We start from the raw sequence: 11,006 nt of genomic DNA on the forward strand, positions 1-11,006 counted from the left end.
GACGTTTGATAACACACAAGGTGTTCCTCCGGTATTCGGAGTTGCATAATCTCATATTCAGAGGAACATGTATAAGTCATCATGAAAGCAATAGCAATAAAACTAAACGATCATTTATGCTAAGCTAACGGATGGGTCATGCCCATCACATCATTCTCTAATGATGTGATCCCGTTCATCAAATGACAACACATGTCCATGGTCAGGAAACTTAACCATCTTTGATTAACGAGCTAGTCAAGTAGAGGCATACTAGGGACACTTTGTTTGTCTATGTATCCACACATGTACTAAGTTTCCAGTTAATACAATTCTAGCATGAATAATAAACATTTATCATGATATAAGGAAATATAAATAACAACTTTATTATTGCCTCTAGGGCATATTTCCTTCACATCGCTCATGGGAGTGCTGCAAACCCCGGGACCGAGATGCTACAACCGGAACTAGTCGCTAGAGATGCTACATCCGTTGGCGAGGGATGCTACAACCAAACAATTTTTTTGTTGGAACCAACTATTGGAGTTCGTTGTTGATTTCTTTTTTGCTGGAACCGGCGTCTGCTTTTGCTACTACCAACTTCATTTGCTATTTACGACGGTGACATTTTTTCGCTAAATCATTCATGAAGATGATGCAACTCCGACGACGGGCGACAAACGTTTTTTTTGCTGCAAACGACACAACATTTTGCTACCACCGGTGACTTTTTTGTTACCACCATATACTGATGTGATCAAGGACGATTTTTTGTTTTTGCTACAATTGTGTCGTCTTTTTTTGTTTTGCTGCATCAGGCACCCACAAAAGCTAGAACCGGAAAGCGTTTTTTCTACAATGGTGATGGAGTGGCAGAACATGCGAGATTTTTTTGCTGGAACTAGCATCCACAAAAGCTCTTGGCTTTAGAAAAGTATATGTGGGAGAACCTCAGGTCATCTTAAATTACATACAGCATAATTATACAACATTTTACAATGGTTAAATTCTCATTCGAAGACCTCATGTCTTTATATATTTGCATAAGTACGTATTTTGAGCCAGTTTGGATCGCGTCTACACGACTAGATGCCTGGCCTGGAGCCTCTCTGAGATGTGCCTGGTAGTTGTTTGATTGCTGTCCTGGACAAGTGTGAAGCAGCCTGGCCTAGACGTACAATCTAACTTGGTTAGTCTGGCTTGATGCCCGGCAAGTTCATTAGCCTGGGCCAGGCGTTCTTTTTTCCATGCCTGGCGAAAGCAGCAGCAGCCTGGGACTACTGATTAGCATGTGTGTTAGAGTAGTCATTATCGTATACGACTTCTAATCCAAGTCAGTTTTGTACCCCTACCCTAAATCGGTTTGTACCCTTTTATATACTCTTGTATGCCGCACCAAATCATCAATAAGCAACAGTTTTATTCAGCTTTCATGGTATCAGATACCGGTCCCAGGGTTTAGGGTATGGCTCCGCCAACGCCCCCGCCGCCGCTGCCGCCCGGCTACTTCGAGCGCCGGGCCGCACTCATCGCCAAGGCTGCCAACGCCGCGGCCGCTTCTCTCTCGGCCCTCACCATAGCTCCACAAAACTACCCTGCACCCATCCTCGCCGCACCAATATCTCTTGCTGACACAATCTCCGACGTCAGCCCCTACATCCCCATAGTTCTTGATCTCGCCGCCCACAACTACTACCATTGGAGACATCTCTTCGATCTTCACCTCGGCCGCTGCAACCTGCGCTCGCATGTCGCCGCCAACTGTCTTCCCCGCCCCGACGATCCGCAATGCTCGCGATCGTCCAGTGGTTCTACACCCGCATCACCACCGAGATCTTCAACATGCTCGATCACGACGGCGCCACCGCTGCCAACATCTGGCACTCCCTCCGTCAGCTCTTCCAAAGCAACACCGACGCTCGGAAAAACGCTCTCCACACCGAGCTTCGCAATATGGTGCAAGGAGACGCCCCGGTGAACCTGTTCTGCCAGCGCGTTAAGACCATTGGTGATGAGCTCCGCGAACTCGGCGATACAGTTAGCGACTCACAGCTAATCAATATCGTCGTCGTCGGCCTCAGCGAAGACTTTGACAAGCAAGCCTCGTTCATACTGATGATACGGCCTCCTCCTACCTTCGCTGAAGTTCGTTCCTTGCTACAACTCGCGGCGGAAACACAAGCTCGCAAGGACTCTCGCCCCAAGGTCTTTCATGCTGCGGCTCGTCCTCCTCTGTCGTCTACACCAGCGCCGCCTTCCAGGCCGACTCCTGCCGCCGGGCCGTCCGCATCGTCATCTGTTCAACCGCCCCCAGGCTGGCGTCCTAGTCCGAACTACCGCGGCAAAAACCCTATCTACAGGCCGCCGTCGACTAGTTCGGTTCCGCCTACGACATCACCAGCATCGAGTCCTGCACCACCCACCAGTGCTCCATCTGCGGTTGCATGGCGGCCTCCTCATGATCCTTGGACGGGGCTTGTTCAAGCATGGCCCATGCCCTGGTCCGCTCCGTCCACCCTCGGTGCTCCGCCGGCATACTCAGGTGCCTGGCAACCCGGCCTTCGGCCGCCTACTGGTGCTCCCGGGGTTCTCAACCCCCGACAGCCGGCCAATGCCTATCACGCCGCCCCGACGTATGCTCCTTATGGTCATTACAGCACCGACGGCGACGCCTACTACACACCTCAGCCGGCCCTGCTCCCGACGCCACCCCCACCACAGCCAGCCAATGCCTACTACACTCCCCAGCCGGCCCTACTGCCTTCACCATCGTATCCGCCGTCACTGCTTCCGACGCCACCCTCACCTGCGACGCCGAGCTGGGATCAAGCTGCCTTTCTCCAGGCCATGAATAACTTTGCTGCACAAGGAAACTCAGGTACGGATTGGATCTTTGATTCAGGGGCCTCTAGTCATATGTCTCCATCTAGTAATTGGTTATCTTCTTGCACTAAATCTCCTTTCCCTTCCATTATCCTTGGAGATGGATCATCTATTCCTATATATTGTGTTGGTCAGGCTCAACTTCCCTCTTCCACCAAACCTCTTTTACTTCGCGATGTTCTAGTTGCACCCGCCCTCATTAAAAATCTTATCTCTGTTCGCCAATTTACTTGCGACAATCTAGTTTCGGCTGAATTTGACCCTTTTGGTTTATCTGTGAAGGATTACCTGACCAAGGCCGAGATCGCTCGCTTCAATAGCTCCGGTGATCTTTATTCTCTTAATGGAGTTCCTGCCGCCACCCCTCCAACATCCATGCTGGCCTCCGTCGATCTCTGGCATCGTCGCTTGGGCCATCCCAACCCCGCCGTCTTAGCTTCTATGCTTAGTGAATTTACCATACCATGTAATAGGGACTCTCATAATTCTATGTTTTGCGAGTCTTGTCAATTAGGCAAACATGTGCGTCTTCCCTTTAGTTACTCTAGTTCTTGTAGCACTTATCCCTTTGAATTAATACATTGTGATTTATGGACCTCTCCCATTGCAAGTGTTTCAGCTTTTAAATACTACCTTGTTATCCTAGATGATTTCACCCACTTTGTCTGGACTTTTCCTCTACGCAACAAATCCGAGGTCCATTCTCTTTTCCTTAATTTTCAACGCTATGTGTCTGTTCACTTCTTCCTCCCAATTCGCTTTATCCAATGTGACAATGGTCGCGAGTTTGATAACATAAAAAATCGTACTTTCTTCTTACAACATGGCATCCTGCTTAGGTTCTCATGTCCCTACACCTCCCCTCAAAATGGTAAAGCAGAACGCTCTCTTCGCACCCTCAATGATATAGTTCGCACTCTCCTCATTCAATCATCTATGCCTCCCAAGTTTTGGGCTGAAGCCCTACACAGGGCCACCTTTCTTCTAAATATTCGACCTTCTAAAACTAAACCCAACACTACTCCCTATTATTCCCTCTTTCTTTCCCACCCCGACTACTCCGCGGTTCGTGTTTTCGGCTGTCTCTGTTTTCCCAATGCCTACGCCACTTCTGCAAATAAATTGTCACCACGCTCTATCCCATGTTCTTTTCTCGGCTTCTCTGACGAGCACAAAGGCTATCGCTGTCTCGACCTTCACACCGGACACGTTCATGTCTCTCGTCATGTCACGTTTGCTGAGCACATTTTTCCTTTCTCACAACGCACTACTACACCATCCAACACCCCTAGCTCCGCAAACACCCCCTCTCCCTGTCCTTTCCAACTATATACTCCCCTACCCGCCGAACACAACTTATCACCACCACCATTAACACCCACCATAGCCAATCCCAACCATACACTCACCCCACCCGAGACGTCCCCAACACCCCCGACCCCTGCTCCCTCCCCAACACCCCCGGCCCCTACTCCCACTCCACCACCCAGCCCTGCTCCCACTCCACCACCCAGCCCTACTCCTTCGTCCGACTCTTCCGCTGCGCCGGACTCACCAGTACCCACCTTACCCCCTCGTGCTATTCCTACAGCAGCCCCGATTAATGATCATCGCATGCGTACTAGGGCCAAATCAGGATTTCATCAACCCCAAGACCGCCTAAACCTTCATACCTCCGTATCTCTCACTTCTCTTCCAAAGAATTACAAAACTGCTCTACTTGATCCCAATTGGGCCGCTGCCATGCAAGAAGAATATAATGCTTTACTTCAAAACAACACCTGGCAACTTGTTCCTCATCCTCCCAATACAAATATTGTTTCTGGCAAATGGATTTTTCGCCAAAAGTTCCACTCCGATGGGAGCCTCTCACGATTTAAAGCCAGGTGGGTTTGTCAGGGCTTTTCTCAGCAACAAGGAATTGATTACGAAGAAACCCTCTCTCCTGTTGTTAAACCTAGCACCATTCGCACCGTTCTTAGTGTTGCTGTCTCCTCTTCATGGCCCATTCACCAACTTGATGTTAAGAATGCTTTCCTCCATGGTTCCCTTCAAGAAACTGTCTACTGCCAGCAACCTCTGGGTTTTGAAAATCCATCCTTTCCAACTCATGTATGTCTTCTTCAGAAATCTCTCTACGGTCTTAAACAGGCCCCACGAGCTTGGTTTCAACGCTTCTCCTCCTTCATTCAAACAATAGGCTTCACTCCATCTCTCTCCGACACCTCTCTTTTTGTGTATCATCAAACTTCTGACACTGCCTATTTAATTCTCTATGTTGATGACATCATTCTTACCGCCTCCTCTCAAAAGTTCTTAGACCATATTGTCTCTCTTCTTAGATCTGAATTTTCTATGACTGACCTAGGACTCCTTCATCATTTCTTAGGCATTGCTGTTGTTCGAGATTCCTCCAGCCTTTTTCTTTCCCAACGCCAGTATATTCTTGATCTTCTTAATCGTGCTGGTATGCTTGACTGTCAATCATCTCGCACTCCTGTCGATACTAGTTTTAAACTTTGGGCTACCGGTGAACCCTTTTCCGATCCTACTCTCTATCGTAGCCTAACAGGTGCTCTCCAATATCTCACCATTACTCGTCCTGAAATCTCTTTTGCTGTTCAACAAGCATGTCTCTATATGCATGATCCCCGGGTTCCTCACTATAATCATGTTAAACGCATTCTTCGGTATTTAAAAGGAACTCTCAATCATGGTCTCCACCTCAATAATTCTTCTCCAAAATCGCTTACCGCATACTCTGATGCAGACTAGGCTGGTTGTCCTGACACTCGAAGGTCCACTTCCGGTTTTTGTGTTTTTCTTGGTAACAATTTGATTTCTTGGTCTTCGAAAAGACAGGTTACAGTCTCACGTTCGTCGGCCGAGGCTGAGTATCGCGTTGTGGCACATGCCATTGCTGATACAATCTGGATTCGACAGTTACTCTCCGAGCTACACAGGCCTATTGAGCAGGCCACTATTGTCTACTGTGACAACATATCAGCAGTCTACATGACCAGCAATCCAGTTCAACACCGACGCACAAAGCATATTGAGATTGATATTCATTTTGTTCGTGAAAAGGTTGCTCTTGGTCAGGTTCGGGTGCTTCATGTTCCCTCTACGGCTCAGTTTGCTGACATTTTCACCAAGGCACTGCCTACTAAGCCGTTTCAAGATATCTGTTTCAGTCTCAACGTCGTCGAGCCTGCCGTTGATACTGCGGGGGGATGTTAGAGTAGTCATTATGGTATACGACTTCTAGTCCAAGTCAGTTTTGTACCCCTACCCCAAGTCGGTTTGTACCCTCTTATATACTCTTGTATGCCGCACCAAATCATCAATAAGCAACAGTTTTATTCAGCTTTCAATGTGATGTGACATTTTTTAGTCTGATCTAGTACACCTTTTCGTCTCTCACGTGTTGTTCTCAGACCCAGGCACGAGGCCACCAACCAAACGCTTCACAGTCAGGCAGGCCTGATCAGGCAGAAAAATAACTGCTCTCCAGGCTACTTTCAGGCATAACTTTTTGCCAGGCATGCAACCCAGGTCACGAACCAAACTGCCCCTTTTTCCACCAATATGTATTACCACGATAATACTATAGCAAAAGAGTGTTTTGTCTACATTATAGATCATATTCCTCCGAAATTTAAGACATCATGTATGTCTTCACCCCAAACATTCCTTATGACATGCGATCTTTGGACAACAACTTAATGCATTAGAAACACTTTTTTCTTGCAAATTTTAAGAATTATAAAGTGTGATACTTAATATGACTAGCCCGAATTTTATTTGTGAATCACAAGGTATTGGTGGCATCTACTGCATTAATTGCAGATTATCCATCACTATTGTGAGGTCTACATCTTGTCATTTTAACAAGATTACTACTTTCAATTAATATGATCTTTCAAATATTAATATTAGATATGACTACCTCGAGATATCATAAGGTAATACTACCATCTACTGCAAAATTTTGCAGACTATCCTCTATTACTGCAATGTCTACATCATGCCACTCTGATAGATGATTACCTTCAAAGTGATTTCATACATTTAGCATAACATAAGGTAATGGAATTATGAACATCAACTGACAAAAGTCAGACTATTTTCTATTACTGCGAGCTCTACACCATAACGGTGATTATCTGTTGGAAATATGCCCTAAAGGAAATAACATTGTACTATTTATTTCCACATTTATAATTAAGCTTTTATATTCTATGCTTTTACTGCTATGATCCTGGAATATGCGATTCAGTGGAAAACTCATATGCACGTGTGGAATGATAAACGGTAAAACCTAATTCCTAGTGTGATCATGTTTTCCAGATTTTGAGATATCGTTAAATGTAATGGTAGTCCCAAAACAACTTTGAGAATATGACTACTGGAAGAATGATTATAATTGAAAGCGCATGTTTACTCCCAGATGGGGGGGGGGTGAATGGAATTTTTTTAGAAACTTGTCAAACTCTGATGAATTTGATGAAGATTAGAGTAAAGAATAGAAACATAATTGAGACTAAATCATCACAAAAAAGTAAAATATGCATACAATATAGATGCAGGTGAAGAACATGCAATTATGCAAGTATTCAGTCATACAGAAGATGAACTGAAGAAATGAAAGGCATCATGATGAAAGTCTTCAGTTCAAATTCTTCACAATGTAGATCAAAAATTCTCCAGCGGCGGAAATACTGAAAGTAAGGGTTGAGGAATTTGAAATCAGGTAGACTCGGTGAATATACAATGATTTGGTAGACCAGTTCTAGTTGATGTATCAACTATACGTCTGGTTGGAGTGGCTTGAGATTCAACATAGAAGACACTTAGTCTTCACCGTATTCTCCTTGAGCTAATGTCAGTACAGACATCGCCCAATCACTCGTGGTAAGTCTTCAAGGTAGACTTCCAAAACCTTCACAGACTTGTTCACCGGCACGCCGCAATTACTCTTGGGTTCTCAAAACATGATGCCTAACCGTTCGGAAGAATGATAGTCTTCACAGGCAACAGGCGTCGGATCACATAGATCAATCTCTTCAATGATGCTCAATCACTTTGGCTCTAGTTGGGTTTTCCCTCACTTAGGTTTTCACAAAGTCTTCGGAGGACGGGTTGCTCTCAAATGACAAGTGTCAATCTCTCTCTAGAGCAGCCAACCAACAAGTGATTGTGCGTGGGGGCGGGCTATTTATAGCTAGGGGAAACCCGACACGAATTGTCATAAATTCTCCTTCGGACATGACCATTGTCAGGATAAGGATCCACTCGACATCTGGCACCAAGCGCAGCAACGGTCCGAAATTTGAACTCTCATATTCGTCAGGCACTCAATTTCCTCACAGTAGGCAGATCACACAGACGAAATCCTAACCCCTCAGTAGACCAATTTCGTCAACGACCAGAAGAACTTCGTCTCTGTCGCTGATGAACTCGGCTGCACTACAAGAGATTTTCAAAGTCTTCAATTCAAAGAAATAGGTAGTGTATAGGTTCTAAGCATCACTTCGAAAATACAATCATTTATCACCTAGACCCCCTTTAATAGTATGGTGTTTCCTATGACTCAAAATAAAAAGAAAGAAACTACGAAACAAATTCTTCAAGAATTCTTCACTTTAATTTCTTTAAAGGACACATCAAATTCTTCACTTGAAGAGATACATTCTTAGGGCTCATCTTTCGTGGGTTAAACCAAATCTTCAGGGACTATAACTCATGTGTACACTCACATACACATTAGTCCCTTGACCCATTTGTCTTCAATACTCCAAAACCACCAAGGGGGCACTAGATGCACTTACAATCTCCCCCTTTTTGGCGATTGATGACAATTGGTTAAGTTTTCAACGGGGATAAAATGATAGGGAGTGTAGGAACAGAGTATGAAGAATTTGATTACATGATATAGAGGAACTCTCCCTGAAGATGTGCATATGATGAATTTGCTTTGGATTGCAAATGCACATGGCGGGTTGAAATTGTGGAGATCTCTCCCTATATCTTGGAATCCAATCATGCATTGATCATATGATATGAAGAAATTGCGATGCATGATGAAAATTGGTGTCTGGCAAAATTTAGCATGCATGTACAGATATAACATTGAAGGTAAAGCTGTTGGAAATGTGCCCTAGAGGCAATAATATTTGTATTATTATATTTCCATATTTATAATTAAGACTTTATATTTCATGCTATAATGGCTATGATCCTGGAATATGTGATTCAGTGGAAAACTCATATGCACATGTGGAATGATAAACGGTTAAATAAAATGTTCCTAGTCTTGCATATAGGACTATCTCAAGTGTTGTTGGTGGTCACGTTTTCCGGATCTTAGAATATCATTAAGTGTAACGATAGTCCTAAAACAACATTGAGATTATGACATTGGAAGAACGATCATATCAAATCGACCTAAACTTGTTTGTTGTGAATTGGATTAATATAGTCTGTATTAAATTGTAATAACTGTTGGGAAACGTAGCATGCGATTTCGAAAAAATTCCTATGCTCACGCAAGATCTATCTAGGAGATGCATAGCAACGAGAGGGGGGAGAGTGTGTCCACGTACCCTCGTAGACCGAAAGCGGAAGCGTTTTGACAACGCGGTTGATGTAGTCGAACTTCTTCTTGTTCCGACCGATCAAGCACCGAACGTACGGCACCTCCGAGTTCTGCACACGTTCAACTCAATGACGTCCCTCGAACTCTTGATCCAGCAAAGTGTCGAGGGAGAGTTCCGTCAGCACAACGGCATGGTGACGGTGATGGTGAAGTGATTCGTGCAGGGCTTCGCCTAAGCACTACGTGAATATGACCGGAGGCGTAAACGGTGGAGGGGGGCACCGCACGCGGCTAACAACTGTTGATGTGTGTTCTAGCGGTGCCCCCTCATATATATAGGTTGGAGGGGAGGAGAGGCAGCCAAGGGGGCGCCCCGAGTAGGAGGAATCCTACTTAGGCGCCTCCCAATTCGACCTTCCCCTTTCCATATCCACCGGAGGGGGAAGGAAAGAGGAGCGAGGAGGGAAGGAAGGGCGAGGCTGAATCCCTCCCCTTCCTTCTCTCTTCCCCCTTTCCTTCCTCCTAAGGTGCGGCCCATATGGGGGGGCGCAGCAGCCCCTGCTGGCTGCTGCGTTTGCCCTCTTGGCCCATTAGGCCCATATAGTTGCCGGGGGGGGGGGGGTGGTGCCTGGAACCCCTTCCGGTGTCCCGATATGTACCCGGTACCCCCAAAACACTTCCGGTGTCCGAATATCATCGTCCTATATATGAATCTTTACCTCTCGACCATTTCGAGACTCCTCGTGATGTCCGTGATCTCATTCGGGACTCCTGATATGTCCATTTTGCATCATGCTTTTATATTGATATTTAACGCATTATGGGCTATTATTACACATTATATCACAATACTATGCCTATTCTCTCTCATTTCATAAGGTTTACATGAAGAAGGAGAATGCCGACAGCTGGAATTCTGGACTGGAAAAGGACCAAATATTAGAGACCTATTCTGCACAACTCCAAAAGTCCTGAAACTTCAGAGAGCATGTTTTTGAAATATATCAAAAATATTGGGCGAAGAAAGTACTAGAGGGGGCCACCAGCCAGCCACAAGGGTAGGGCGCGCCCCGACCTTGTGGGCCCCCTGGCAGGCCTTCGGTGCCCATCTTTGGCTATATGGTGTCTTTTACCCTGGAAAAAAATCAAGAGGAAGCTTTCGGGACGAAGCACCGCCGTCTCGAGGTGGAACCTGGGCGGAACCAATCTAGGGCTCCGGCGGAGCTGTTCTGCCGGGGAAACATCCCTCGGGGAGGGGGAAATCATCGCCATCATCATCACCATCGATCCTCTCATCGAGAGGGGGTCAATCTCCATCAACATCTTCACCAGCACCATCTCCTCTCAAACCCTAGTTCATCTCTTGTATTCGATCTTTGTCCCAAAACCTCAGATTGGTACCTATGGGTTGCTAGTAGTGTTGATTACTCCTTGTAGTTGATGCTAGTTGGTTTATCCGGTGGAAGATTATTTTTCCGATCCTTAATGATAATTAATAATCCTTTGATTATGATTATGAATATGCTTTGTGAGTAGTTACATT

The sequence above is a fragment of the Aegilops tauschii genome, chromosome 1, assembly GCF_002575655.3.
Source record: "Aegilops tauschii subsp. strangulata cultivar AL8/78 chromosome 1, Aet v6.0, whole genome shotgun sequence".
NCBI lineage: Eukaryota > Viridiplantae > Streptophyta > Magnoliopsida > Poales > Poaceae > Aegilops > Aegilops tauschii.